Genomic DNA, 27,833 nt, shown 5'->3' on the forward strand with positions numbered 1-27,833 from the left:
ATGCTGACCTCCCTTTGGAGGAATAGTATGGCTGGTGTGAGTACTTGGTGGGATTTTTTGTTGCTTTATTTTTATTTTTTAACTCTTTCCTTCTCCCTAGCGGTAATGTGTGTGTGTGTGTGTGTGTGTGTGTGTGTGTGTTTAGTAGAAGCAATACTAATTTTGCGCATCTTCTCTCCCCCCATCCCCCCCACACACCTCCCCTCTCGCCCCCCCCCCCCTCCCCCCTCTCTCTCTCATATTTTTTTAGAGGGATTATGATTAGGAGTAGGAACAGCTAAATTTGGGTTTAGTAAGGGGTTAAGATTAGGATTGCCCAATTTTGGGACTGGGTTTTGTTAATAGGACAGGATTTTTTTTTTTTTTTTTTTTTTTTTTGTGTGTGTGTGAAATAATTGTGGGAGAAGTTAGAGGTGCATGGTTGTGTTCTTGTTTTTTTGTTGTTTTTTGTTTTGTTTTTGTGTGTGTGTGTGTTTTTGTTTTTTTGTTTTTGTTTTTTTTAACCCATTGTCCACCCCATAAGCCCCTTCTAAAATACTCCTTGATTAATAAATGGTTGTTTGAATATGATAAAGCAGTCTCTGTTATAATTTGTGTATTGTTAGTGAGGCTGTATATTTGTTTTGTAAATTTTTGTATGGTGTCCTGATTAGACTGTATGACTGGGTGTTGATGTTGTTTGTCGTATCTGTGTGTTGTTCTGTATAACTCTAGTCAAGTGAGTGAGTTGTGGGTGCGGTGGGATCCTGCAAATTATAAATTTAATGTGAGCAGCTAAGCCTTCATTTATTTTCTAAGGGAATTAATCCCTGGGATTTATTTATTTATATATTAAATACTTACTTTCCTCTATCAATTTTTTTTATTCGCAACTTAATCTTTTTCCTTTTCTTTTTTATTGACTTATTTTATTTCATTTCATTTTATTTTATTATTTTTGGCTCTCGCTGCCATATATATATATATATATATATATATATATATATATATATATATATTTATATATATATTTATATATATATATACATACACACATACATACATATATATGTGTGTGTGTGTGTGTGTGTGTGTGTGTTTGGTTTTAAAGAAAACATTTTAAAGGCTGTTTATTGTTGGAATCTGGCGTGAAATGGTACGCTCATATGATAATTCTGTCTTTTAGGTTAACGTCTTTTCACTTTGAGTGACACAATGATTCATAAACTCCGGACTATTTACACCCAAATGATGTCAAAGTTTACCGTCGTTTGTACACATGATAAACACAAATACACGCATGCGATGTGTGAATTGAGAATAGACGACACTGGCCTATAATTCAGATTTATTGATTTTTGATGATCGTTCAGGGACATGCATTTTGTGATGAGGCGTCTGAATAAAATTTCGCGGCCTCCTTTGCCTCCTTTCATCAATTGATTTGTTATCGCGAATTATCAGTTGAATGCAGCAGGATGGGAGGTGGTGGCTGAAAATCGCAACAGCTGGAGAAGGACTGTGACAGCATGTCCAGAGGAGCGAGGAGAAGAGAGAACAGCACCTGGAAGAGGGAAGAGATCATAGACGGCAGAGGGAAGAATCCGTACCCTCTGAGCCAGGCGCAACTTTCACCTGCGACAACTGCAACTGAGCCTGCCGATCCAGAATCGGACTGTAAAGCCATAGCAGGCGCTGCAACTCAACAACTTAGCTGAACTGGACGCAGAGTTCCATTGTCTCCCGAGACAGACGGATACAGCTTTCTTTTCCCGCCAATCTGGAAGCAATAATCTGCGATGCTCACACGACGCACAGGCCTTCTCGAGGTTTTGTGCTCAAAACATGTGTACACAAATACTAATAAATTATAATAATAATAATTATAAATGTATATATATATATATATATATATATATATATATATATATATATATATATATGAAAACAGCAAACTTTCATTTATCATATATCTTTTATCCTCATGAATAAAGAATTTTATCTTGTAATCTCTCTCTGTCTCTTTCTCATACACATCTAATTCAGTACATTCCACATTTGAATCTATTTTGTGCTCAGTTATTGTTACAGAACCACACACACACACACCGATACATGTGAGCACAAGAACCATTTCATTTAATAAATATTTATGTATCCTCATGTATAAAGATTTTTTTCCTGTTATCTCTCTCTCTCTCATGTATGTGTGTGTGTGTGTGTGTGTGTGTGTGTGTGAGCAAGTTTGAAGAAATTCAATATCAATGTTCAAATTCACAAGAGATGTCATGGTATTCAGATCTATATTAAATTGTATGATATGAATAATATTGATTCAACCCACACATGTTCTGATCTTGATTATAAAGATGATATCAGGTTGACAGGATCTGTTGTTCTGGATGGCTGTGTTTCAAAGGCATGTGACACTGTGTTGTCTAGCCTGGTGTCGTTTTCGTAGTGCAGGCCCGGGAAAACCTGCTGCTTATGCAGAAACTGAGCCAGTGGGGTTGTCAGACTGGTCAATTTTGAGGGTGGATGGCTGACTGACTTCATCAGTGGTTGCTGTCTCTGCCGTTGTTGTTGTTCTTCTTCTTCTTCTTTCCCTTCTCTACCGCCTTCATGTGTTGTCGAACACAGTGTGTAACAAGCATCGTCTGCTACAAGCATGACTGACATCAGTCTCGGGGGTAAATGACGCCCCATTTTATCATCTAATTTTATAGTTTTAAAGTGGATATGAAAAATGAGTATGTTGTTAAACTAATAACATGTAGAGCCAAGTACGAGTACTTCTAAACGTCGTATGAAGTGAAAAGGACTTAATTTTGAGAAAAGTCAAGACTGGAAATTTTCACGTTTCATCAAGGGTATTAACTCTCATGGTTTAATATTTTTAGCTGTGAATTCCGATTGATTTTGTTGATATTTTTATGGCAGTTTGAGGCATAATCAAGTAAGTGATGAGGCGTTCACAAATCTTTCTCTGAATAAATATTTAACGGTCTCCTTCTCCAACTTTCCATCACATGTTATCGTGTATTGTCCATTGAATATTGGATTGAACGGGCAGGTCAACAACTTAAAACAAAATGTCGCTCTTCGAGGTTGCGAGCACGCGCTTTGAATATGTATAAATATGTGTATGCAATTGATTTTTGCCCATGACCTTCAGGGCTCAGCCAATAGATCTATAAAGTCCACTCGTAGTATTTATTTTAATATTTTCCAAAAAAGACCACTTGGGCGAATGAACATAGTGAAAACCCTGTACACTGAGAGTAAAATACACAAGCTTTTTATGTATTGAGTATAATTTCAAAATGTAATGCTTAAGATGAGAAAGATCAGTTTAAAGCAAATTAACCCCTCTAGCATTAATTACAGATTAATTTCCCTTTTTTACCACCTGCACCAAAGACATGCAATATATATATAACTTCCGTGCTTACTGGTGATAAGCATTGGTCATGTCTAGCTTGGAGAATGTAGTAGCTTCATTCAGATTATAAATGAGGTCATCGATCTTTGGCATCAAGTGTCTTTCATGCTTGATGGCTTTGTTGGGTTCATGCATGAAGTCATTGATCGTTGGCATCAAGTGTCTTTCACGCTCGATGGCTTTGTTGGGCTCATGCATGTCTGTACATGTGCGGAACCCCTGGCTTTTCTTCGGGACAATGACAATGGGGCTGACCCATGGTGTTGGGCCAGTGATCTTTTCAATGACGTCCATCTCTCAAGTCTGTCCAGTTCCTTCTCCACATCTTCTCTGACGTGAATAGGAATGCGACAGAGTGACTGTTCGAGTGACTATTTGTTAGTCAACGTGCAGTTCGATGCTGACATCTTTGATTTTGCCCATCCTGGAGAGAACAGATCAGGAAAATCATCGACAATGGGGCAAGTAGTGTGTGAGGCAAGGGCAGACTGAATCAGTCCTAGCTCTAAAGCAGTTTCGCTACTCAGCAAGTTGTTGGTGGGAGCGTCAGGGTTGTGACGAATCACATGGAACGTAGCATGACAGAAAGAAACATAATACCGAAGCAGGAATAGGTTGAGGCTCAAATAAACCAGCCGTTTTCCCTCGCACCCTACGACGGGAAGGACAATTTGGATGACTTCCTGACTCATTTTGAGAGGGTTGCGCTTCTGAATAACTGGAAGCAGGGTGTGTGGGCAGCTCGCTTAGTTTCTTTATTGCAGGGTCGAGCTATGGACGCTTGTCTGCGAATACCTCCTGAGAAACTTCACAACTACGAGTCATTGAAAGCCGCTTTACTCCGCGAGTTTCGGCTCGATGCTTAGGCTTATTGTAAGCGTTTCCGGTCGATGCCGAAGCTTACAGAGGAGACCTTTGACCAATTTCTGACAGACTTAAGGTCTGTCAGTCTCGCTGGTGCACTGCTGCTGGTCGTGATTATGACTGTGCCTTCGGGATTTGTTCCTTCAGGAACAGTTTCTGGCTACTCAGTCTCGTGGGCCACTGACCTCGTCAGTGAGGTTAAGCTTGAAGAGCCAGACAGGGTGGAGGAAATCGCAAAGGTTGTCACTGCCAGGAGAGCAGGTCGGATGGCTGAGACTGAGGCACCCTCCAGGAAACCTAGGGATCATGGTCTTAGTTCCAAAACCAATGCAGAGCAAAAGAATGGAGCATCTCTTAGATAAGGTAGTTCCGCTCCTGGTGACAGCTCAAGGGGTATTGAGGGCGCTTGAGGAGTTCCTGTTTCCTCTGCAGGAAACATGGACATGTGGCCAAAGAATGCCACCAGCAAAAGAAAGTTTCTCTCGCCATACAGTCAGTCTCTTAGGTGCACTTTTCCCATTTCCCACCTCCATCTCTTTGTATTTCCTGTGCTGCAAAGCAGTACTCGCCACGATGTGAGGCTGTCATAAATAGGTTTGCAGTCTCAGCTTTCCAAGACAACGGAGCTCTGTTGTAGCACGTCATCTGGTCGGTCCAGATTCTTTTACTGGAGCAACTGTCCGTGTGGTGCAGGTCGAATCAAGGTGCACACTGTCCTACCCATCGCCAGGGTAGATTTTTAGTCTCCTTTCGTGAAAGGTAGACTGGACGTGGCAGTGATGAAGGCCCCTTTTGAAGAGGTCCCCATTGGCAATACTGCCGTGTTTCTGCCCGTTTACTCGGACGACAGTCTCGTGGGTAACGTTGGGACGCGGGCCCAAGTCGCTTCTAGTGGTAAAGGGTTGTCTCCCTTGCCTGTCAAAGACATCCGGGTGCATGTGTCCAGGCAGGACCTAGAGCATAAGCAAGATAGTGATCCTGACCTTTGCCAAGCTTAGGAGCTGGCTGTGTCTAAAGCCGTCAAAAGATACGATCTGGAGCGGTCACATACTTCAGAAAGCAAGGAATTCTAATGTAGCATTTCAAGGACCGTCGGGGGGCAGCAACCGAAATCTGTATTCCTGAGGAACTGTGCTTCACAGTGTTGCTTCTAGCCGATGAAGTCCCTTGTGTCTGGTCATCTTGGCTTTGGAGCGCACAGGGAAGAGTTTTCCAACATTTCTATTGGCCTGGATATGCGACGACATTCAGCGTTTTGTCCGTTCTTGTGACAGATGCCAGAAGACAGTAGCTACAGGGTCGAGTCCCGGCACGTGCCACTCGTGAAGATGCCACTCATTTCTGAACCCTTCAGTTGGGTAGCTGTCGACATTGTGGGACCTGTATCCCCTTCATCCGAGTCAGGCAACAGGTACATCTTAACAATGGTCGACTATGCAACCAGTTACCTAGAGGCTGCCGCTCTCGAACACGTTTCGGCTGAAACTGGCTGAGGCGTTGTTCGCCATGTGGACACGTGTAGGTGTGCCTGCTGAGGCCTTGACTGACCAGGTTTCTCAGTTCACATGCAGTGTCATGCAGGAAGTCTATCACTTTCTGTCCGTGTGGTCTGACCACAACCCCCTACCACGCCCAGTTGCAACGGGTTGGTTGGAGCGTTTTAACGCCACTTTGAAGCCTATGTTGCGTAGACTTTTCGCACGAAAAGACCCGAGCCTGGCGACCGATGGATACCCCGCTCTGTTATTTGCGTACAGAGAAGTTCTCCAGGAGAGCACTGGCTACTCGCCTTTCGAGCTGCTCTATGGGAAGAACAGTACAGGGTCCCCAGTGCAGATCCTCCGAAAACACTGGCTCCCTGTGAGGCCCAGAAATTCAACCGCTGCTGAATACGTGGTTGAAACTGCGAAACAGAATCACAGAGTCTGTACTCATTGTCATTGTGTGTTGAGGGTTCTTCATGTGTGTGTGTGCACGGTGGTGACTGTGCAGTCAGTGGAGGACAGTGGAAGGAGAGAAAAGTCCGTCCGGAAGTTGAGACAGGTGTGGAAGGAGTAGGAAGCAGAGCAGGGCCAATCATGGAGGATAAACCACAGTTTGAAAAATGTTCAGAGAGGACAATGTCATGGGCAAGTAAAGGAGTCAGCTTGAACATGAATGTTGAGGTTGTCAGTGACAGTCACAGCAACAGCCGGGCTGACACCGGAGAAAGGACGATCAGTGCAGAGGACAGGCCCTACAAACGGCTCTGGTTCCTCTCTTTGTCTTTGTTCTGCCGATGCCAAGGCTGATGACGTGAAAAAACGTGCCAAAAGGCAGCCGAGAATGTCGTCCTGAGTAAGCCTGGGCAGGGCGAAGATAGTTGCTGATACGATTACGAGGGTCAGGTGATCAGCGTTCATTTGTGGTTAGTTAGTAAACAAATTATCACCATTTATCACCATTGTTGTCTTATTCATTTATTTATTTTTTTTATTATTATCATTTTATTATTATTATTATTATTATATTATATTATTACCTTTTTCTATATTATAATTATTATTTATTTATTATATTTATTTATGCTTATCTAATTATTTATTCCCCGTTTTGTTTTCAAGGCCTGACTAAGCGCGTTGGGTTACGCTGCTGATCAGCCATCTGCTTGGCAGTTGTGGTGTAGCGTATATGGTTTTGTCCGCACGCAGTGACGCCTCCTTGAGCTACTGAAACTGAAACTAGTAAACAGAATCCCGCGGCCAAATGTGAAGAAAATAAAAAGTCAAAGTGTTCCAAAAGCAACATGAAAATCAGTAATCAAAACTGTTCCGACCTTAGAATCCTGGAAATAAAGCGCACACACAGATAGAAAAATGTTCAGACCGCATAAAAATGAGGAAAAACCCACCGGAAAAAAAAAGGTTAAAAAAAAAAAAAAAAAAAAGATAAAACCAAAACAAACAACAACAATAACAACAAAACACCACACTGAACACAAAGGAGACAAAATTGAACATGGCAGTGCAGCCAGTGGGAAACTATCCTTATCAACACTGGGACATGAACAGGTATGGACATTTTCGCTATTTTTGTATCAGGCATTTAGATTTTCAGAAACTGTAACTCGTTTTAGATACCCTATTCCACTGCTGTCACTATTTTTGCACTGGCATTTAAGTTAAGGAAATTGTAACAGTTCTTCACTGGGTTTCTAAGTGTAATATTGTGCGCGGCGGGCTCTTGATACTGCGAGGTTGGCTTGTTATTTTCATTTTGTTTCACCCTGTTATGTTTTCCGTGCGGCCTTCATAAGTGGGGATTTGCCACAACTGATGATAAAATCATTCTCTTTTCTATCCGCCTCTCTCTCTCTCTCCACTCTCTCTCTTTTTTCTCTCTCCTTTCTCTCTCTCTCTCTCTCCGCACCAGCAACACTACCCGGTTTCTGACACGCACACCACACACACACACACAAACAAACACACACAACACAACACACACACACCGCCGGGCACACACGCACACACACTCACTCACTCACACGCACATATCCCTGTGCACTGCGCACAAAAGACTTGCGGAGCGGGGGCCAAATGGTTTATGGTCTGCATTGGAAGCGGACAGAATCTGAGTATGCGGCAAATTTCCCTCCACCGTTAACTTCACCAGAAACGGTCACCCCTCCATTACACATTGCCAGTGGAGGTATATATATATATATATATATATATAATATATATATATTATTTATATATATATATATATATATATTATATATGGTTTCCAAGGTTGTCATAGCCGAGGGGGTAGCAATGTTCTGGCAGGGCAAAAACCCTCAGACGAGGGGCAGAGAAAAACGGCTGGATTGCAGTTAGAAACAGATTATTGGGGCCTTTAACCCCCACAGGACGGGAAAGGAAAAGAGCGGAATTGTCTCTCCGGCTCCAAACTCCCCAGGGACCAGTCGTCTAATCAGTGCCTACGCACAACTTTGGCATCCACAGCAGAAGCAAAAGATAAATTTTATGACGACCTCAGTTTTGCAGTATAAGGAGAATCCTGAGAGAGAATATGTTCATCGCCGGCGATTTCAACGCCCGAGTAGGTGTCGATACAACTCCTGGCCCCCCTGTTGGGTCAGTTCGGCACTGGGAAAATGAACGGAATGGCCAGCGCCTGCTAGAGCTTGCTGTCATCATAGGTTGTGCATCAAGGGAACGCCTTCTTCAACACGAAGCCTCAGCATCGAGTCTCTGGAGACACCCCCGATCCAAACACTGGCATCAGCTCGACCTGTCCTCCAGAGTGTCACCTTTCCAGCATCAAGATCACTCACAGTACCAGGGCGCCGATTGTGACACTGACCACTCTTTGGTGTGCAGCAGTGTGAAGCCCGCCCCCAAAAAGACTGCACCATGCGAGAAAAAAGGGCCCACCCCGCATCGACACCAGCAAACATGCGATCAAAGAAAAGTGGAGGAGTTTGCGCGTTTTGGGGTTGGAGGGGTTCTCTCCTGGCCCACCACTGCAAATGCCCCAAGACCAATGGGAACACTTCAGAGATGCTGTTTACAAGTACAACGCCGCCATGTCCACCTTTGGCAAAAAGACCAGCAAGTCAGCTGATTGGTTCGGAGCCCACTTAGAAGAAATGACACCCGTCATCGAGGCCAAGGGACGCCTTGACGGATAAAAACCAATCCCAGTGAGCAGAACCCCCAGGTTCTCCGTGCTGCTCGCAGCAAAGTCCAGCAGTGTGCCAGGCAATGCACCAACGATATTGGCTTCAGCTCTGCTCCCAGATTCAGATCGCAGCTGACAAGGCATATCAAAGGGGTGTATGACGGCATCAAGCAGGCATTTGGGCCCAACGCAAAGAAAACTGCCCCTTTGAAATCAGCACAGGGGAGGTGATTCAAGACAGATGAGAACAACAAATGGAGCGCTGGGTTAGAACATTAACTGAGCTATATGCAAGGGAAAATGTAGTACAGAAGATGCTCTGAATGCCATAGGTGCCTACCGAGTAGAAGGCTTGACAAAAGAAACCAACATAGATGAACTTAGCGAAGCCCTGGACTCTTTGCCTCTGGCAAGGCACCCGGGAAAGACGGTATTCCCGCCGAAGAACTGAAATGCTGCAAAGGACACTCATCCCGAGTTGCATGAAACCCTCTGCCTCTTTTGGGAGTGAAGGGCGAAGTCCCCAAAAGAATGAGGGTCAAAACGTCGTCACACTGTAAAAAAAACAAAGGTGACAGAAGCGATTGCAATAACTTTCGCGGCATATCCCTCCCAGCATCTTGGGAAAAGTCTTTGCACGAGTGTACTGAAGAGGCTCCAAGTACTTGCAGAGCAATCTACCCTGAATCTCAGTGGGGTTTCCGGCCAACAGATCCATACAACATGATTTCTCTCTCAAAAACTTAGGAAAAATGTAGGGAGAAAGGCAGCCACTCTTCGTTGCCTTCATAGCCCTCCAAAGGCTTTCGATCTGGTCAGTAAGGATGGCCCTTCAAGATTTTTCCCAAGATGGGATGCCCCCAAATTTTTCTGCATCATCAAATCCTTCCAAAAAGACAGGAAGGCACCTTCGTTTTTGAGGGCTCAACGTCGCTGCCTTCAACTACGAGTGGAGTGAAAGGTTGCGTCCGGGGTCCCACCCTGTTTGGTCTTTTTTGCTGTGTGCGAAACACGCTTTTTGGCCTGCGCTGAAGGTATCTACCCCCAAACCCGGGACAGAGGAAAGCTCTTAAACCCCCCAACAAAGAGCCAAGAAAAAGTCCAGCTGGGGTCCCTGTGTGACTTCCTCTTTGCAGACACCAGCAGTAACTGCCCACTCGGGCCGAGGACCCTACACACTTATAAACTTGTAGGATGCCTGCCAAACTTTGGTTTACCATTAGCTTGAAGAAAACACGGTCTGGGACAATTTGTTACTCTCCCCCACCCATCGCATCAATCCATGAAGGAATCTGGTCGCCCCGACTTCGTTTATCTGGGTTTAAACTATCCAGATACCCCTCACTTGACGCAGAGCTCAACGGCGCATGGGCCAAAGGCAGATGACCAGACTGACAAAGAAAGCTGGAACAACAGAAAGCTGATGAGCACACAAAGATCGAATCTACAGGGAGCCTGGGGGAGCACCCCCTTTTGGCAGCAGTCCTGGATTTTGCGTCCCCGCCAAGAGCGAAAGCTAAATGCTTTTCACATGCGAGCTCGGAGCACTAAAACTCCCGGCAGAAAGGCCCCAAACAACACTGCCCTGGAAAGAGCGGGAGCACCAGCATGACACGCTGCAGAGCGTTGCGCTGGTCATGGCCATGTGTGCGCATGGACGACGGACGGATCCAAAGACCCCCTCTAGGGAAACTTGTGGGGGAAAAAACTCCCACGGGAACCGCAGCTCGTTTTCAATGACGGTGCTAGGGGGCCTAAAACCCTTGAACATCGACCAGAACAACGGGAAAACAGCCCTCGAGGGCGCCGGGCCGGAGACAGATTTTGGCAGAAGGTTTTTCCAATTCGAAGAGACACTCGCTCCAGCCGGGGAAAAAGAGAATGAAAAAAAGGCTGCAGCCCAGCAACACCCCAGCGTCAGACTTCACCTGTGCCTCTCCAAAGGGCTGTAATTCCCGGTGGGATGGCCAGCCAAACCCGGCGTGTATCAGAAAAACACCAAGACGCAACCCATAGTCTTCGGACTAAAAGGTGCCCTCTAATAAAAAATTAAAAATATATAATATAAAAATATTAAATATTTAAAATTAAAAACACACACACCCCACCGACGGGAACACACACGCACCCACAAAGAAGCCGGACAAGTTTCGGTTGAGTGGGTCCTTTTCTATTTGGGAAGGGGTTCGTTCGTCAGACAAAAGTGTGAACAATTGCCCCCTGTAAAGTCAAAGCGAAGACAAACAGGCGACCTTTATCTTGCGGCATCTCTTTTCATCACAAAACCCGACTTTCCCTCCTTTGCCAGAGCGTTTAAAAGCTGGCAGCCCAAACATAGGGCACTATTCCACGACTTACCCTTTTGTGCAGCACCGGCGCAAAAAAGGTTTTTACTCGAGACAAACCCACGGGAACATAGCAGGTGGGTCATGTCGATCAGCAAACACTTTGACTGCTGCGATTACGAAAGTGCTAGCTAAGAGCCAGGGGATTTAAACGTTGAAGACATTTACAAACCCCAGAAGGAAGGCTCAGGCATCACCACAACGCTGCCCGGCGAAAAGAAAGAAGAGGCCATTACGGCCACTCGATTGCCCCGGGCCCTGCAGATTTATCAAGAACATGCACGGTAGGATAAGAGGGGGAGCTTTCCCCCTATTAAGTTTTGAAGTTTTCAAATTATTGTGTTCAGGTTTGTGGGGTGTGTGTATGGTGATTTTTTGGGAAACTTCCCGCTTTCATAAATTTTATTTATGTAAACACACAAAAATGTGACAAATGCAATTATTTGTCTGAGCTCAAACTCGGCGCTGGACCCATATTCCGAAAAAATTTCCAGACTTTTTTTAAAAAATCGGGACCTTTTCGAAACCCTTTTTTTAGTCAACGTTTAGGCCAAGTGCACAAAGTAAGTATGTATTTCTTTTAAGCTTTGAGGAAACGACGGGGAACGAAACTGATTGGTCATTTGAAGAACAAGCTTTTATGAAAGTCGCTTTGCAAAGCTACCAAATCTAGAACACAGAAGGCCCGCGGGAGATATATCAATTGCTAAAAACATACACAGAATCTACAAGACCACAAACCCGAACTATCACCCGCAGTAAGTAGAGCAGAAAGGCAACAGTTTATGTTAAATAAATCACATTACACTTCAGACTGAAAGTGCGCATTCCTTCTTTCAAGCGAGTCGTTAATAAATGGAACGGTGTGCCAGACAGTGTTGTGACTGCCCCAACCATGTTATCTTTCAAGACTAGGTTAGACGCTCATTGGGCCAACTCTCCAAGCATTTATGATCCAGTATGCTATCATTAGGCCACGCATGCTGGTATACCTGTATCCAGTTGACGACGAACAGGCCTCAAACATCTGATTCCAGTTCAAGTTCCAGTTCATGTTCAAGAAACCCATTCAAGGAAAGGGAAGGCACACAGACAATGATTAAAAAACAAAACTTGTGTAAATAGTTTCAAACAGAAGTGTCACAGTATATTTCTGAGTTTTATAGCAAGTTGATATTTTTTTCAGACAAAAAGAATGAACTGTTAGTAAGACTTGGAGATACAAAAGTTAAAACCAGATATTATTCATTTTTATTGGATTCACTGAGATGAAAGTGAAATAGTCAAATACAACTTTATACAATGTGTGATACTTTATACAATATGAATCCAGTCATATCTGGTTTTAGTCATTGTCGTATGAACTACCAAATTATGACATATTTAGTACTGAATAAAGACACTAAGAGATGTAAAACCCCAAACCCTAAATTAAATGCCAGAGCATGTGAAGAACTAGATAATCAGTAGTTTTACACAACTGGACAAGAGATTTTTTGACAGATGAATTCAGAAAGTCAGAGTTGTGATGAGTACTCCGAAGACTAGTCAGAGGCTGGCGTTCATAGTGGAATACCGCAGGGAAGTAGGACCAGTACTTTTTACTACCTTTATGAATGACCGTTATGAATGTAGAATCATCTTGTGAAATCTTTGCTGATGATACCAAAATATATGACAAAACATGCAACAGTAACATCCAGCAGCAAGATCAAGACAAACTCCAGGCTTGGACAGAGAAATAGAATCTGTATTATTATGTGGACAATTGTAAAAAGATGCACGTTGGCAGAATAAATCCAAACAAAATGTACACTGTGCAGTTCAATAAAGCTGACCGTGATATTTTTGTAAAACTATAAAGCTCTGGTGCAACCTCACTTAGAGTATGGAAAAACTATAGTATAAATATATATGGTGTCCATATCTGAAGCGACAGTTGATTGCAATAGAGAGGGTACAGAGAAAGCCACAAATCTTGTACATGAATGTAGGCTCAGTCTTAAAATGATTGATTAATATATTTGAAATCATTTCCCTTCGTCAAGTGGTAGAAGGATATTGAGACATATTAGCTTTCAATGGTCATGTTAATGTATCTTGGATCAGTTCTTCTCTGCACCTCGGTATAGATCCACAAAAAATACTGATGGAAAAAAAATTGTAGAACGTTCAAATATTAACACAAAGTTTTGCTTCAGTAACCGAGTTACTAAGTAGAAACCCAACTACCACCTCATTAAAGCAAGTACCATTTACTAACTGTTTCAAGAATCAACTGGATGATTCTACAAAATTCCTAAGTATTTTTACTAGAGAGTTCGATGAATGGAATATGAATAAATGTAAATGAAGTGTCTAACCTGACCGAAATCTATAACAAAATATGTTATGAAACCAAAGAAGGGACTGCATATAAGCTTCAAAGTTTATTTTGTCCCTAAGCTACTGCTACTACTACGACTACTACTAATGTTGTAATTAAAAAAACAGTCCTCTCCCCTTTGACCAAGCTTGAGGAATTGGGGGTACCGGTAATTGGGAAAAAAAGCACAAAAAATATAGGATATACTTGAAGTAAGTGAACATGTTTTGTGAAGGAAAATTAATGAAGATTCTAAATCTGGGCTTTTTTCCTAGTTATTTTTGATAGCAGGTAACTATTCGGGCATTTCAGAGTGAAGATGATATATTTAGAACATGATATATTTTTGCTATAATTTAAGTCTGTTTCCACCACTATAGAGTGACATCCAAAACCAAAACAAACAAAATACAACTGGAAATGGCATGCTTTTAGTAAGTTCATATCTGTGCATGAAAATAACACAGGTTATAACAGAAAAGATTATCATAACTTTATTTTTATTAGTAATCTCTCTTATTAATTAATCTCTTGCAGACATGCATGGGATAACTGTCCTGACAATGACAATAGTGGGTTCAGTCAATATAAGAGGTCTTTCAAGTTTCATATACTTAGAACTGTATAGTCAATCTTTGTAACACCAAAGAACTTTCCCAACAGAGCCAGAAGCTCTTTGATGACACTCACTCAGTCCATGCTGCACATTGCCAACAAAATCATCTGCATGCTGATTTGTTTCCTCTGTGAACAATTCTATCATCTGATCAGTGACAAAAAATATACACGTTTCCCATCTTTTGCACTTTATCCCTGGGTTTCATCAAAATCATGGATTGTTGGCTGTTATCCAAATCAGTGATCAGTGACAACAGTTTTCTGATGTCTAGAGCCATGTCCTCTGACTAGACTATGACTATCATTTTACACCACTCCTCTTCCTCTCTGTCACTGTCACCCACTCAAAATAATGTCTGCTATGATAGATGAGACTGACCATTAGTTAAATGTTTTGTCAGTTTCATAACTTGTCATAACCTTCATGTTTAATGAATCATCAGAAAAGAGACCAATCTCCATCATTATATCTATCCATATCATTCGCACAGCCTGCAGAGTTGTGTAAAATTGCAGACTGTGACCACTGTCTTTGCTGTACAAAGTTTTCTGATGCCTTTTTGGCATTGAAGTAAAGCCCCTTTCCATGCTTGCTCTTCATTGTCAGCAAATCATTATGGGGAGAAAGCAGTTTTCCACCTAATGTAAGCTTGTTTCATTTGTATTTTTATAACCCAGACACATCAATCTAACCATTCACTGTTCAGAGCTGTTAAGTTCATTAAACAAAATTCTGATAAAGGAAATATTGGAATAGATATTGAACATCAGTTGACATCTTAAAGCGCTGGCCAAAATCCCTGGGATTAAAATACAGACTTGCGGTTGGACAGCTTTTTGCCTGACCACTCCTGCTCTCGCTTCACTGACAGGCTGTCATGAACCAAGGGAACCTGTTTTCCAGCTGCAAGACATGGGAAAGGAGTCTGGTCTGTTGATATGGTTTACACTGAGCAGCAGTGTCAAAATACCACTGTTACACTGACACCCCACACACTGCCTCATGCCGGTTCAAACAAGGGTTATAACCCAAGCTCCTGTGCCCTCCTCTCACTTCTCTTTCTCTTTCTCTATCTCTCTCTCTTTGTGTGCTGATGTGAGAGAAAAATACACACACAAAAAACCCCCACACACAATAAAGCCAAATTGTGTAACAAATCTGTTCGTTCTGCTACACCCAAAACATACTTTTTTCAGGAGAATATACGTCTTTTTTCTTTCCCCTTTTTTTCTGTCCAGTTGGTGGATTACTTCTAATGAAAGCTGAATACCACAAGATATTTGTGTTTTTTCCCATGTATGTGTGTGTCTCAGTCTGTGGATGTTTGAAATTGTGTGTGAGAGAGAGTCATACAGCTTACTTATCTGAACTTTACATTCTATTTCTAGTACCCATACGTCATTTTTTTTCCCACTGATAGTGATAAATCACAAGAGGATTTCACCATTTCAAATGATGAATGCCACATTTGTTATTTCATAACTTAAATACATGTCTCCGTCTGTGTCCATTTCTCTCTCTCTCTCTCCCCTCTCTCTCTCACACACACACAAACACACCACACACACACTCCCTCTCATTCTTTTCTGCACAGGCAAAACTGAAATTCCAGACATCAGTGACCCGCCGACCAGATGCTCTATGACCTGACTGGCAGGGTAACTTTCATTGTCAGTGTGTTACTTCAGAGTCAGACTGACAACAGCTGCTAAACTTATATGGACTAGATTGGTCCACCTCAGTCCCTTTGACTGACAGCATGAATTTCAAATTCGAAGCTGGCCAGTGCTGAATTATTTTCTGAAACACACTAAACTGAGAGATTTCATAGTTGTTTTTTTAAATTCAGAATGTTATGGCAACATAAAAAAAAGAATGTACATACTCAAACTTATAGCTGTGTGTGGCCTGCTGGTATGTTTATTTCTGTGATGAAAAATGATTGTGGAGCTGTCACTTTCCCATCAGAACCCGAAAAGGAAAAGCTAAAGATGAACCTCTTTTTACATAGGTTTTCTGTGCATCTTTAAGGGCACTGGGAAGCACTTTGTGGCGGATATCAGCTGATGTCTTATAGGCTCTGGAAGGGTTAAGTACCCCTGTAACTTGTGTAAGCCCACAATTTCTCGCAATCTGACAATTTCTCTCATTTTAAGAGAAATCGTGGGATTGCGAGAAGTCATGATTGTTCCCCTCCCACATTTTCTCTCAGTCGCTTTCTTGTCTTTTCCCATGCAAATCTGAGAGAAAAATGAGAGAGAGAAAGAAAGAAAAAGGGGAGCGACAACGACGACGATCATGATAATGACAATCACGTTAGCAGAGACATTAACAGTGATGACACTGAAAGTTGAAACCCAACTAATTATGCATTTCACATAAGATGGATACTGCAATGCATCAACCTCAAATCAATACGGAATCAATAGCAAACAACAAAATTCAGGCAATGTGTATAACTCAAACAGAAATATATGACATGATATGATATAATATAACATAATATGACTTGAAACGAATCTTTCCCTAGATGGAATAACATAAAAATGATTCAACTTTCTACATAAATGAAAAAGGTATTTTGGTGTCATATACTGTACCATGTCAAACTGATGCAAACTAGGCCTATCGGTTTGCTCTGCTTGGCCAAATTTCGTGCGGCTAACAGTGAAAAGACGACCTGTCTTGCCCGGTCCACTCTTAGCCAATCAAACGCCTCTAAAAGCTATATGCGCTGAACCATTCCTTTGGCCAAGGCTCTCTGCGCTATCCTGTCAGGTTTACGCTCTGTCTTAACGCTTTTTTTGGCTATTAAGCGTATTCATTTGGCCTGATTTTGCTGCATGCGGCTTGTGTTTATTATATTCTTACATTCTGTGTACTCGATTCGACTCGGCCCCCTCGAATCGTTCGTTTTTCTCTACCTCTAAATCGACCCTGTCTTTCCTTTCTCTGTTGGGGATCGGATTTTCGCTGGTGCCTAAGCGCGGGTACCATGCCTTGTATGCCATCCCACGACGTGCAGGAATCATGATGCTGGGATCGAGACCCAGCAAGAGACTCTCCCAGGCCCGGAGCTCATGATTCCTCCCAATAGGGACCGCGGCGATGCGTCTTTAGATGCTAATCGTGGAGGCAACACTCACACCAGTAAAACGGTCATGAAGGGGACCAGGGGAAAGGGTACAAGCGTCGCCTCCCGAGGTGTCCCAGCACGAGGCAGGGAGAAGGGGGAGTGGCAAGTCCTCTCTGGGTGGTGGGTCTCGTGGCTAGACGCGAACTCCCAAGGGGAGGCCGCGCCCGGCCGTTACCCAGGTCCCCACTCGGAGACGGCCCTCAGGGGCCCCATTGCGGTTCCCCCTCCTCCCTCCTCTGCTGACCCCCCTCCCCCACCTCCTTCTGGGGGGGAGAAAATTTTGGACCTCTACTTTGCCCACCCCGGCCAAGCCACCCCATTCTCCCTATGGGAGGGGATTCGGGGCGCGTGGCCACCTGCTCTGCAGGTCTTCCCGCTATCCGGCTGGTCTTCCCTGCTGGGGGAGGCCCACGCGTGTCAGACGGTTCCGGGCAGTCAGTCCGCTCGTCTTCTGGCGGGACTGACATCCAAGTCAGACCTGACCTCCCTCCGACTTGGCCAGGTTTTTCCCTTCATGGAGGTCAAGGCGCCAGTGACCCTTGGGGTTGGGGTCACAGGATGGCTGGTGCCCACGGGTGGTTACCCCCATTCTACCCGTACTGGGACGCACCTATGGTGCATGCTGGGTTGCTGAGAGGACCAGGGCCAACCCCTTGTCTGCTCCCACCGGACCCAACCCAGCACATCTCACAGGGTGACACACACAGCCCCAACAAGTAGGATCGACTTCTTGTCGGTCAGGTTGAGCTCCTCAACCAATATTGCCACTCAGTCCACAAATCGGCCTCTGTCAACCCACAGGTGACCTCAACGGTCACAACGGCCTCCTTGTCGGGACCAACTGCTGCCGAGGGGCCCTGCTTGGCCCAGGGGGGCCTGCAGTTCCCACCTACCCAGCCCTCAGTCCTACAGGAGATGAGTGGGTGTTTGTCCCCCACAGCACTCATGGTCCCTCTTGCATCCAGGGATGCCCTCACTGAGAAGATGTGGCACCCACCATCCAAAGCAGGTTGGACCTACGGTCCACACGCCTCCCCACCTGCTTCAGGTGTCAAGGACGTAACAGCTGCAACCATGGTCCCTCCTCGGGATCGTCCCAGCTCATCCCTGCTGGGCTGACCACAGCTCGCAGGACGCCCCAGCGGGTACATCCACTTGGGATGGCACCCAGCAGGGGATGGACTGCAAACAAGAGTGGGAGCCCCTGTCTTCAGATGAGGACGAACAAGTGGATGAGTAACTCTTCACCCCCATCCCAGGGGGACATACTGAGCCCACACTTCCTAGGGACCAGCCTGAACCAAACTCGGACTTAGCCGAGCTCGAACTGACCCCTCCCAATCAGGTCATGCATGCCGATCAGTCCCTCAGGCTACTTTGTCACCCTTGACCCTCCTTAGGCCATGTGACTCTAACTCCAGAACCACCAGATGGCTTAATAAGCCAGCCTGCACTGTCAGGGTGTTGCTTCCATCCCTCCTCCAGGCAGGGAGTCCCTCTCTGCCCCGGGCGCTTTTCCCCCAGGCAAGTTCCTTAAAGATTCCTCCAAGGGCGGGGGTGTGGTCCTTGTACACACAGGACCACCCTGCCTACAGGGAAGCGGAGCCCTCCGCACAGGACAGGATGTTGATCTCACAGTACACCACCTTCCCCACTTCAGCTACTCTATCTTTTAAAACGTTAGCAGAGTGGGACAGATTGGCCCGCCGCTCCCTCTTCAAGGTTTCCACGGCTTATACCTTCTTCAATGCATTCCTTCACAGGGCCAATGAGCTGTGGGAACAGTGTCCAGTTAATCAGGACACGGGGTCTCCTTCCTCTGTCCTGCCGGCCTCTTCACCGACCAGAGGTTAAACCTTTTGGCAATAGGGTAGCATCTGGTCTCACGGCAGCTGCACACACAGCTACCAGCCTTCACTTCAGTACTGTGCTAGTTCGGCGTGATGCCGTTCTCCGCGTCTCTAACATTCCGATAGAGGAGAGGGCTGCCCTGCGTCCATCCCAGCACAGCAGCACTCCCTCTTTGCCAGTATGCACCCCATTTTGTCAGCCACAGGCAGAGACAAACAGGGAGGTGGCCTCATATTTAGCCCACACCTCCCAGGGGCGCCAGGGTTCTAAAACTTCTATGCCATTGAGACCGGCCACCAGGGCCCCTCCATATACCACGCCACCTAAGTCGAAGCGGCATGCGCAGAATCAGCGGCAGAGGAATAAACCACCTCATGTCCGTCCAAGCCAACCAGCCATGCCCAAGCCAGAAGGCAGCACCCCCAATGACTGGGCCCTGATTCAGCACCGCCGGTCGTTCAGCCCCTCCCCTCCAAGTAGGAAACTTGTCCCGGCATGCACATCAGTGGCGTGCTCTGGGACTCAGCGACTGGATGTGTCAGTGCGAGAGTCTGGGTACATGCTGCCTTGGCGATGACCGCCCCCTCTAAGATCCACTCCTTATGTGCCCAGCTTGGCGGAGCAGGAGAGCATCTTAGAGACAGAGGTATCGCACCTACTCCGCACAGGGGCGATATCTCAACTCTCGGAGCCTGGCCCCGGTTTTTACGTCTGGTTGTTTGTGATTCCAAAGGTCTCGGGAGGGTGGAGACCAGTCTTGGACTTGTCCCCCCTCGACAAATTCCTCCCCAAAATCAAATTCAAGATGGATAGGCAGGCACAGATTCGGGAGGCCATCAACAGGGCGATTGGGCTACCTCTATCAATATGAAAGATGCTTATTTTCATATCCTCATCCATCCGCGCCGGGGGGGTGGGGTGGGGGGCGCACTCGGCAGACCTCTCCCTGTGGACTGAGGTCTCTCCTCCGTTGGTACCACAGCAAGGGCATTGCACTTTCAGCGAGACACATAGCAGGAAGAGCCAACATCTTGGCAGATGCTCTCAGCAGGTCCAAGAGTGTCATCCACACAGAGTGGACCCTGGACAAGGACACCCTTCAGGGGTTGTGGGAACTGTGGTTTCGGCCGATGGTGGACCTCTTTGCCACAAAGTTCAACAAGAGACTTCCCGCTTATGTCTCTCCGGTCGCCGACCCGGAAGTGTGGGCAGTGGATGCTCTCTCTTTAGTCTGGAGCAGTCCTGATTGCCTACTCGTTTCCTCCCCTTTCCAATTCTGTCCAAGGTGATACGGAAAGCTAGATTGGAACGCCCGCAGTTGATTCTCATTGTGCCGAAATGGCCAGCCCAGCCCTGGTATCCTGACCTTCAGTCTCTGACACATGTTCCACCCTGAAACTCGAAACCAAACTTCATCTGCTGAGACAGCCACGTTCAGGGATTCCTCATTCCAATCCTGAACTGCCCCACCTGCACGCGTGGCTGCTGTGCGGTTGGAACTGTCAGCATTACCATTGAAATCTTTGACCCCTCGGTCAGCCTCTGTGTCGCTGCACTTACCTAGGGGGGTGCCTCCTCTGACCTCCTCTCCATAGTCACCAAAGCAAGGAGGAGGGAACTGAGACTTTGTATGACTTTCGCTGGAAGAAATGGTTGCGGTGGTGTATGGCTCAGGACGTCCCCCTACTAACCATACGAGCATGCAGCTGGCCAACTTTCTGGCTCACTGATCAACCTGTCTGCTAGTTCTGTGCGAGGTACAGGTCTGCCATCTGTACCACAAATCAAACAGCTAGGTGGTCTTGGTTTCCCAAGTCATTCGTAGAGCCTACTCTCATTCTCACAGGGATATCATCTGTCTTAATCCCAGAGCTCATGAAATGCAGGCCATAGCTACTCCAGCTGCTTTCCCAGCACTCAGTGCCACTGCAGCATGCCTTGGAGGCAGCCTTCTGGCGGTCTAAGAATCCCTTCATCAAATTTCTACCTCAGGGATTTCCGTATGACCAGGGCTGATGGTTCCAAGGGATTTCCTTTGTCGTGGCTAACACTGCCGTCTCGGTTACAAGGCGCCCCATACAAACCAGTAGACGTTGCCCTCCTCCATTTGCTTGAATTCTGCAAGTTTGACATGTACAGTAATGAACCAAAAGAGGAGTTTGTATTATACTCCATGTTTGGTGATACATGTACTTACCATGTCAAACTCGAGTGCCTGCCTGTCTCTGCTGTGGTTCTCATGGGCATTTTTCTCGATGGCCACGGAATGATTCAGCGATAATAGCTTTTAGAGGCGTTTGATTGGCTAAGAGCGGATCGGGCAAGAAAGGAAGAGTTTTAGGTTTCAAATTTAACTCTCAAGTCATAAGATATCTAGGACATGCGTCCCAAGCACTTCAGAAGAAACCCTAGAAAGCAGAAGCACACATACACACACACACACACACCCATACACACATGCATGCACACACACACACACACACACACACACACACACACACACACGAAAAAAGAACAGTGTTTCCCATTGCAAGACTTGACATCTCAGAGTCATTAATAGAATAATTCTGAAATTTGCAATTTCAGAGGGCCGTTAAAAACACACACACTATCTAATGATTTGTCTTCACAACAATGCTGCCAACTTGTGTTTGTGTGTGTGTGTGTGTGTGTGAGTGTCTGTATGTCACTTGAGAAATACATCTTTAGACATTTTCTCTGATTTTACTCTGTGTGTGTGTGTGTGTGTGTGTGTGCGTGAATACATATAGTTATAGGAAGAGGAAATAGGGCAAGTGTGGAACTGGATGGAGAGATAGTATGATAGAAAGAAACAAGAGAGGCAGAGGGGGGGGGAGAATGAAAGAGAAGGGTGTGTGGGGAGTGGATGCAGGAAGGGGAGTGGGGAGGAGCATTTTTGTGGTAATTTGAGTAATTTGCATTAGTACTTTAATGATGCCTTTTTCAATTTAACAACAGACAGGGTTTTCACTGAGAAGGCTAAGAGAAAGAGGTGGGAAGGAGTCTGACAGACTACAGCAGAAATAAAACATTGGTGTCAATGTGGAAAATAGGTTTAAGGTAGTGATAGTGTAGGGGCAGTGATTTTTGATGTGGGAATGGAAAAGTGAAGAGTGGAGTAGATATACAACTATTACAAGACAGCCTTTATTTAAAATTGCTGAACTTGATTGGAAACATTGATTCAAAATGATAACCACCAATATCCCAGCTAAAGGAACAAGGAAGAGGAAAGGTTCCTTAAACCTGTCAAAGGGGACCTTTTTTTAGAAATAATTTTTGTTTGCCAACATGAATGATTTAATAAGTGACCCTGTTGTGTGTTTCAGGTACTGCCCAGATGGATGGCGCTATCCTGGTGGTGGCAGCCACAGATGGCAACCATGCCCCAAACACGGGAACACCTGCTGCTGGCCAAGCAGATCGGCATCAGCAAATTGGTGGTGTTCATCAACAAGGCTGATGCTGCTGACAGCGAGATGCTGGAGCTGGTGGAGATGGAGGTGAGGGAGCTGCTGACAGAGTTTGGTTACGATGGCGACAACACGCCTGTCATCATTGGCTCCGCACTGTGTGCACTGGAGGATCGTGAGCCAGAGATGGGGCCCAGAAAAGTGCGAGCGCTGCTCAAGGCAGTGGACTCCTACATCCTCTGCCAGTACGTGATTTGGACAAACCATTCTACATGCCATCGAGTCCATTTTTTCCATTCAGGGGCGTGCACTGTGGTGTCAGGCAAGTTGGAGCGAGGTGTGGTGAAGAAAGGGGATGATTGTGAGATCATGGGCTATGACAAAACCTGGAAGACGACCATCACAGGCATTGAGATGTTCAAGAAACAGTTGGAGCGAGCAGAGGCTGGGGATCAGCTGGGGGCTCTGATCCGGGGCATCAAACGTGACGACCTTCGACGTGGTGTGGTGATGGGCAAGCCAGGCACCATGACCATGCACAACCATTTTGAGGCCCAGATCTACCTGCTGAGTAAGGAGGAGGGGGGCGCTCCAAGCCTTTCACCCCCTTCTTCCAAACTCAGATGTTCTGCACGACCTGGACGCTCCTGCCCTGCGGGAGATCCCTGACAAAGACCTGATCATGCCCGGGGAAGACGCCCGCGTCATCATGAACCTGCGCAAGAAGATGGTCATCGAGAAAGGCATTCGCTTCACATTGCGAGATGGCACCGGCACTCTGGGTATGGGGTCATCACCAGCATGCTTCCTGATCGTAACATTGAAGACTTGGAGAAGGATCGCCTTGCTGCAACGCGACAAGAAAAAAAGTCAGCAGTAGAGGCTGTAAGAGTAAGCAGCCAAGTAGAAAGGAGTTCTGGATATGATTTTTAAAAAAGTGCTACTATGTGGAATGAAATGAAAAGAAAAGAGAGACAGAACAAGAAAAAAAGTCAGACATACAGCTCTGGGGTAGTTACATGGATGTTCACAAGTCTGATGACAAAAAGTAAAAGCAACTATTGATTGCAGTTTTGACATTTTAACTCTGTTACTCAGTGTGCCACAACATATGGTGATAGTATTTTTTGTTGGAAACGGGAGCAAAGAGCTTGTCAAGTTGTTGAAACTTATTCTTGGTCAAAGCATGGAAAACATTCTCGGTTTGACTGAGTGAAATTCCAGATTTTTCTCACGATGTTCTATTTCATTTCATTTGTGTGAGGATGTTTAGCAAATTAGAAATCTTCTGAACATCATTTAGTTTTTCTCCAAGTACTATCATTGATATTGTGTTGTCAACTTTGAAAACGGTTTCATTAATTAAAAGAATCGTATTGATGTAAAATCAGTCAAATATAAAACAGTGAAATTCTTATCTGCTCACACACAAAAAGAAAAGTGTGTATGTGAGAGAGAGAGAGAGAGAGAGAGAGAGAGAGTGTGTGTGTTTCCTTGTTGCTACAGCACTACAAGGTAACTTGATATCAAACACAGTGTATTTCCATAAATATCTTGTAACCTTTTTCTTCTTTAGAATTTTATTTTAAGACATCTGTTTATACTCCTTGTATAGAAGTATAGAACATTCTAAGTACATGATAATGTGAAATTAAAATAGTCAAACTCAAATGTAGCATTCATTGCTGTGGTTTAGAATGTTGTGAATATGAAGTAGTACCCATTTTTGTTCTCTGAACAATGATAATAATTAAATTACCACCCTGCCTTGCATCCAGTGTAGATCATGGGGTTGAGAGAATTGTGTGTGAAGCATGAATCACGTGTGTGCTTTCCTTCCATCAGTTGGATGTGGTTTTGATCTTTCTTTCTCTCTGGCTCCAGTGGCTCTCTCATCTTGAAGATCCCAACACATGGGGTTCTGGTGCCAAAACGCTTTGAAATGCATCAGAATATCTTTGTAGGACATACGTTGGTTAGAAATGCAAACTTTTAAAGTAACATTTTTAAAGTGTTGTGAGCAGACCAACCCCTTCTCCCCCCACATTCCCACCTCCCCCCAAAAAAAACAAAAAACAAACAACAACACAAATCTGAAAAACACAGTTGAAACAGTACTCAAGAGTTGGACCTTCCCATGACGGAAACAGAAAGAGTGAGGGGAGAGAGACTGCGAACCTATATATATATATACCATTGAGACTTCTACTCACGAATGTGTGGTCATGGAAGAAGGAAGAACATTCATCCGTATGCACCATATTTAAACCCTTGTTACACACACACCCCACACAACACACACACACATGGTTGAAAGTATTCATGCAGACCTAATTGGCACCACGTTCCCTAAGAGAGAGTCTTACAGTTTTACCCAGCAAATTTTGTGAACTCAATCCTCTCCCAGCATCCTCAATGTTTGATTTGTTGATGTTCTCCATAACTCATGTCTTCAATCATTCACCTTCATTTTGTATTTTACCCCATGAGTACAAGTCTGCATTGTTAGACCCTTACTAAAGAAGCCTTCTTTGGATCCAAATACCTCATAAAAACTGCTGACCATTTCTAACCTTCCTTTCATGTCAAAACTACTTGAGAGAATTGTTCTGTTTGGTCCATCTCAGTGCGAACAATCTGACTGATCCACACCAGTCTGCATATAGGGCTGGGCACAATACAGATACAGCCCTCCTGAAAGTGGTGAATAATCTTCTCACCTTTGATGACAACAAAGTATCTCTTCTGTCTCTGTTGGATCTTTCTGCAGCTTTCGATACTGTTGATCACTACATCCTTCGGTTTAGACTTCAAAACTCTTGGCATTTCTGGCACAGTTTTAAACTGGCTGAAATCACATCTCTGAGCTCAGTCCCAGATAATCTCTGTCGATGGCCCTTGACTCCTCTGCATCACCACTGAACTATGGGTACCACAGGGTTCTGTGCTTGACCTGTCTGTTGGTTTTGTATGTCAGACCTGTGTCTGGTGTGATCGACCAACATGTACTGTCACACAAAATCCTCGCTGATGTACATCCGGTTCCATTTCTGAACTTGGCAACATGGTTACAAGCACCCAAGACTGCATTTCAGACTTAAAACAATGGATGACACTGAACAAGCTACAATTCAATGAAAGAAAACTGAAAATCCTGCTCCTGGCAGTCTTGGATATGTCTCAAAGATCCCCAAAACACAGTTATACACTTTACAGTCATGCAAATTGCTTGGAAATGTGAAATTAAATGTTTTTTAAACTTTGTATAAGTTATAAAAATGTATGATACTGCACGCACTCATACCAATTCTGTCATGGCCCACAAGACTGATCTGACTTGTTTCAATGTGTTTAGCACTATAAATTATTTTGGGGGGACCTTTGTCATGTTTTCTAACAGGACGCAGAATTACCTCAATCGTTTGGGTGACCGGTCTCAACTTGAGCTCAGATTGCCCTCATCAGGACATGCAGGCCCAGCTATTTCTGCCACTGCAAATACCTCTGCTTTTCTTCTTCCACCTCTCCCACCCCTACCCACTCCATCACAACCCACACCACCTCCAATGTCGTCTCCAACCAACACTCACCAAAACCAGGTTGGTGCAATATATTTTCATCCTTTCTAGGTATGAGTAAGATTTCCACAGTCATGTCTGAACGCACTAACAACACTGTTAACCATACTCAATCCTGCCAGTTGGCAGGTTTGAGCCAACTTCTGTCTTTATTTGGTCCACACAATACACACACACAGATGGGGGGGTTACTCTCTGATGATGTACTCCAGAATGAGGGCCCCTATTCAGCAACTGGGGATGCACCACATATGGCAAACCAACATGCCATCCTCCCCAACTCGGCTTCGGACAACTTGAGCAGGGTTGCCCTCCTTCTGCACGGGGGGGACATTCCCCGGGGGGACATTTGACAGCGGTTTCCAAACGGTGGCCCCCTTGGATGGCTACTCCCGCGGGGCATTCTATTCACTATGAGGCAGCCGAGTCCATTGGGGGTGTCTTAGAGGGGGGGGAAAAGAAATGTCCAAAGGGGGACACGCAGAACCACCCTCACCACCCAGCGAATTCGGTGCCAAGGGGGAAAAAAACCACGCCTTCAAAACCCTCTTGGCTTCTAAAGCGATTCGCCCACAGAGCCGCCGGATTTGCCCCATGAAAATTTTTGAAAAGGGGCCGTGACACTCCCTCTGGGATTCCTCTCCCTTTTGGATTTGCACAGACATGTCAGTGGGGGTTGTCCATGGGAATCGAGATGGCCATCTTGTCTCCAGAGGGGGATGGGGGATGGGGGGAGGTGGTGGTGGGGGGGGGGGAAGATGCTCAGACTCTATCTGGGAGGCGCAGAGGCTGAATACCCAATTCGCACAAATGTTCGCTGACAGGGGGGGCAGAAAAAGACAGGCATATCATTGGGGGAGCTTGTTTCCCTGATTTTGGGCCTGCTTTTCCCAAACAGCTGCAGCAGTCCTTTTGGCCCAAAACCGGGGCCCCTTTTGTGCACAGCAGCGGTCCACTGCAGATTCCCCCCGGGGATGGGGTTTGAATCAAACGCTTTAAAGAGACTTCAGGATTCTGAAGCGTTCTTCGATCCGTGTGATCTCTTCCCTTGTTGCAGCTCCCATAAAGACCCTTTTGGGACCGTGGTCTGGCATGGCGCCAGGTCCGCCCCAGCGAAGCGGGGACTGCTCAGGATGGTGAAATGGGGAAAGGTGGCTTTTGCGAGCACTCGTGTCGGGGGTCTTGTCTTCCCACTATGTTAGTAGCTTCCTTAGCTGGTGTGGAAGGGGTTTCAGCTTTTTTGGGCATTCTTTGGTACATTTTCCAAAGTTTCGCGGGCTACTTTGTGTGGGGAAACTACGCTCTGTAACCTTTCTTGGTCTCAAGAAAGCCCTTTGTTCCAGACATTTGCATGATCTACCAAAATTCGTTTGCTTTCAATCCTGACGTTCACTTTCTCGTCGGGGTCGCATTTCTAAAGTTGTCCCAAAAGGAAAGTAACCGCCCCACCGCACTGACTCTCCCTTGACTGGGGGTTTTGGGCTCAACGGGGTTTCCTGGGGCGGTGATGGAAACTTCAGTTTTCCTCGTCTGATGGTAAGGCCGAAGTTCCTGC

The 27,833-nt window shown here is 45.3% G+C and overlaps 1 pseudogene; it reads left to right on the forward strand.

Annotated features, from left to right (window-relative positions):
• The first annotated feature begins 19,663 nt into the window (after positions 1 to 19,663).
• On the forward strand, positions 19,664 to 27,263 carry LOC143299565 (elongation factor Tu, mitochondrial pseudogene; annotated as a pseudogene).
• The last annotated feature ends 570 nt before the right edge of the window (positions 27,264 to 27,833 follow it).

This window comes from Babylonia areolata, chromosome 25 (assembly GCF_041734735.1).
Source record: "Babylonia areolata isolate BAREFJ2019XMU chromosome 25, ASM4173473v1, whole genome shotgun sequence".
Taxonomy (NCBI): domain Eukaryota; kingdom Metazoa; phylum Mollusca; class Gastropoda; order Neogastropoda; family Buccinidae; genus Babylonia; species Babylonia areolata.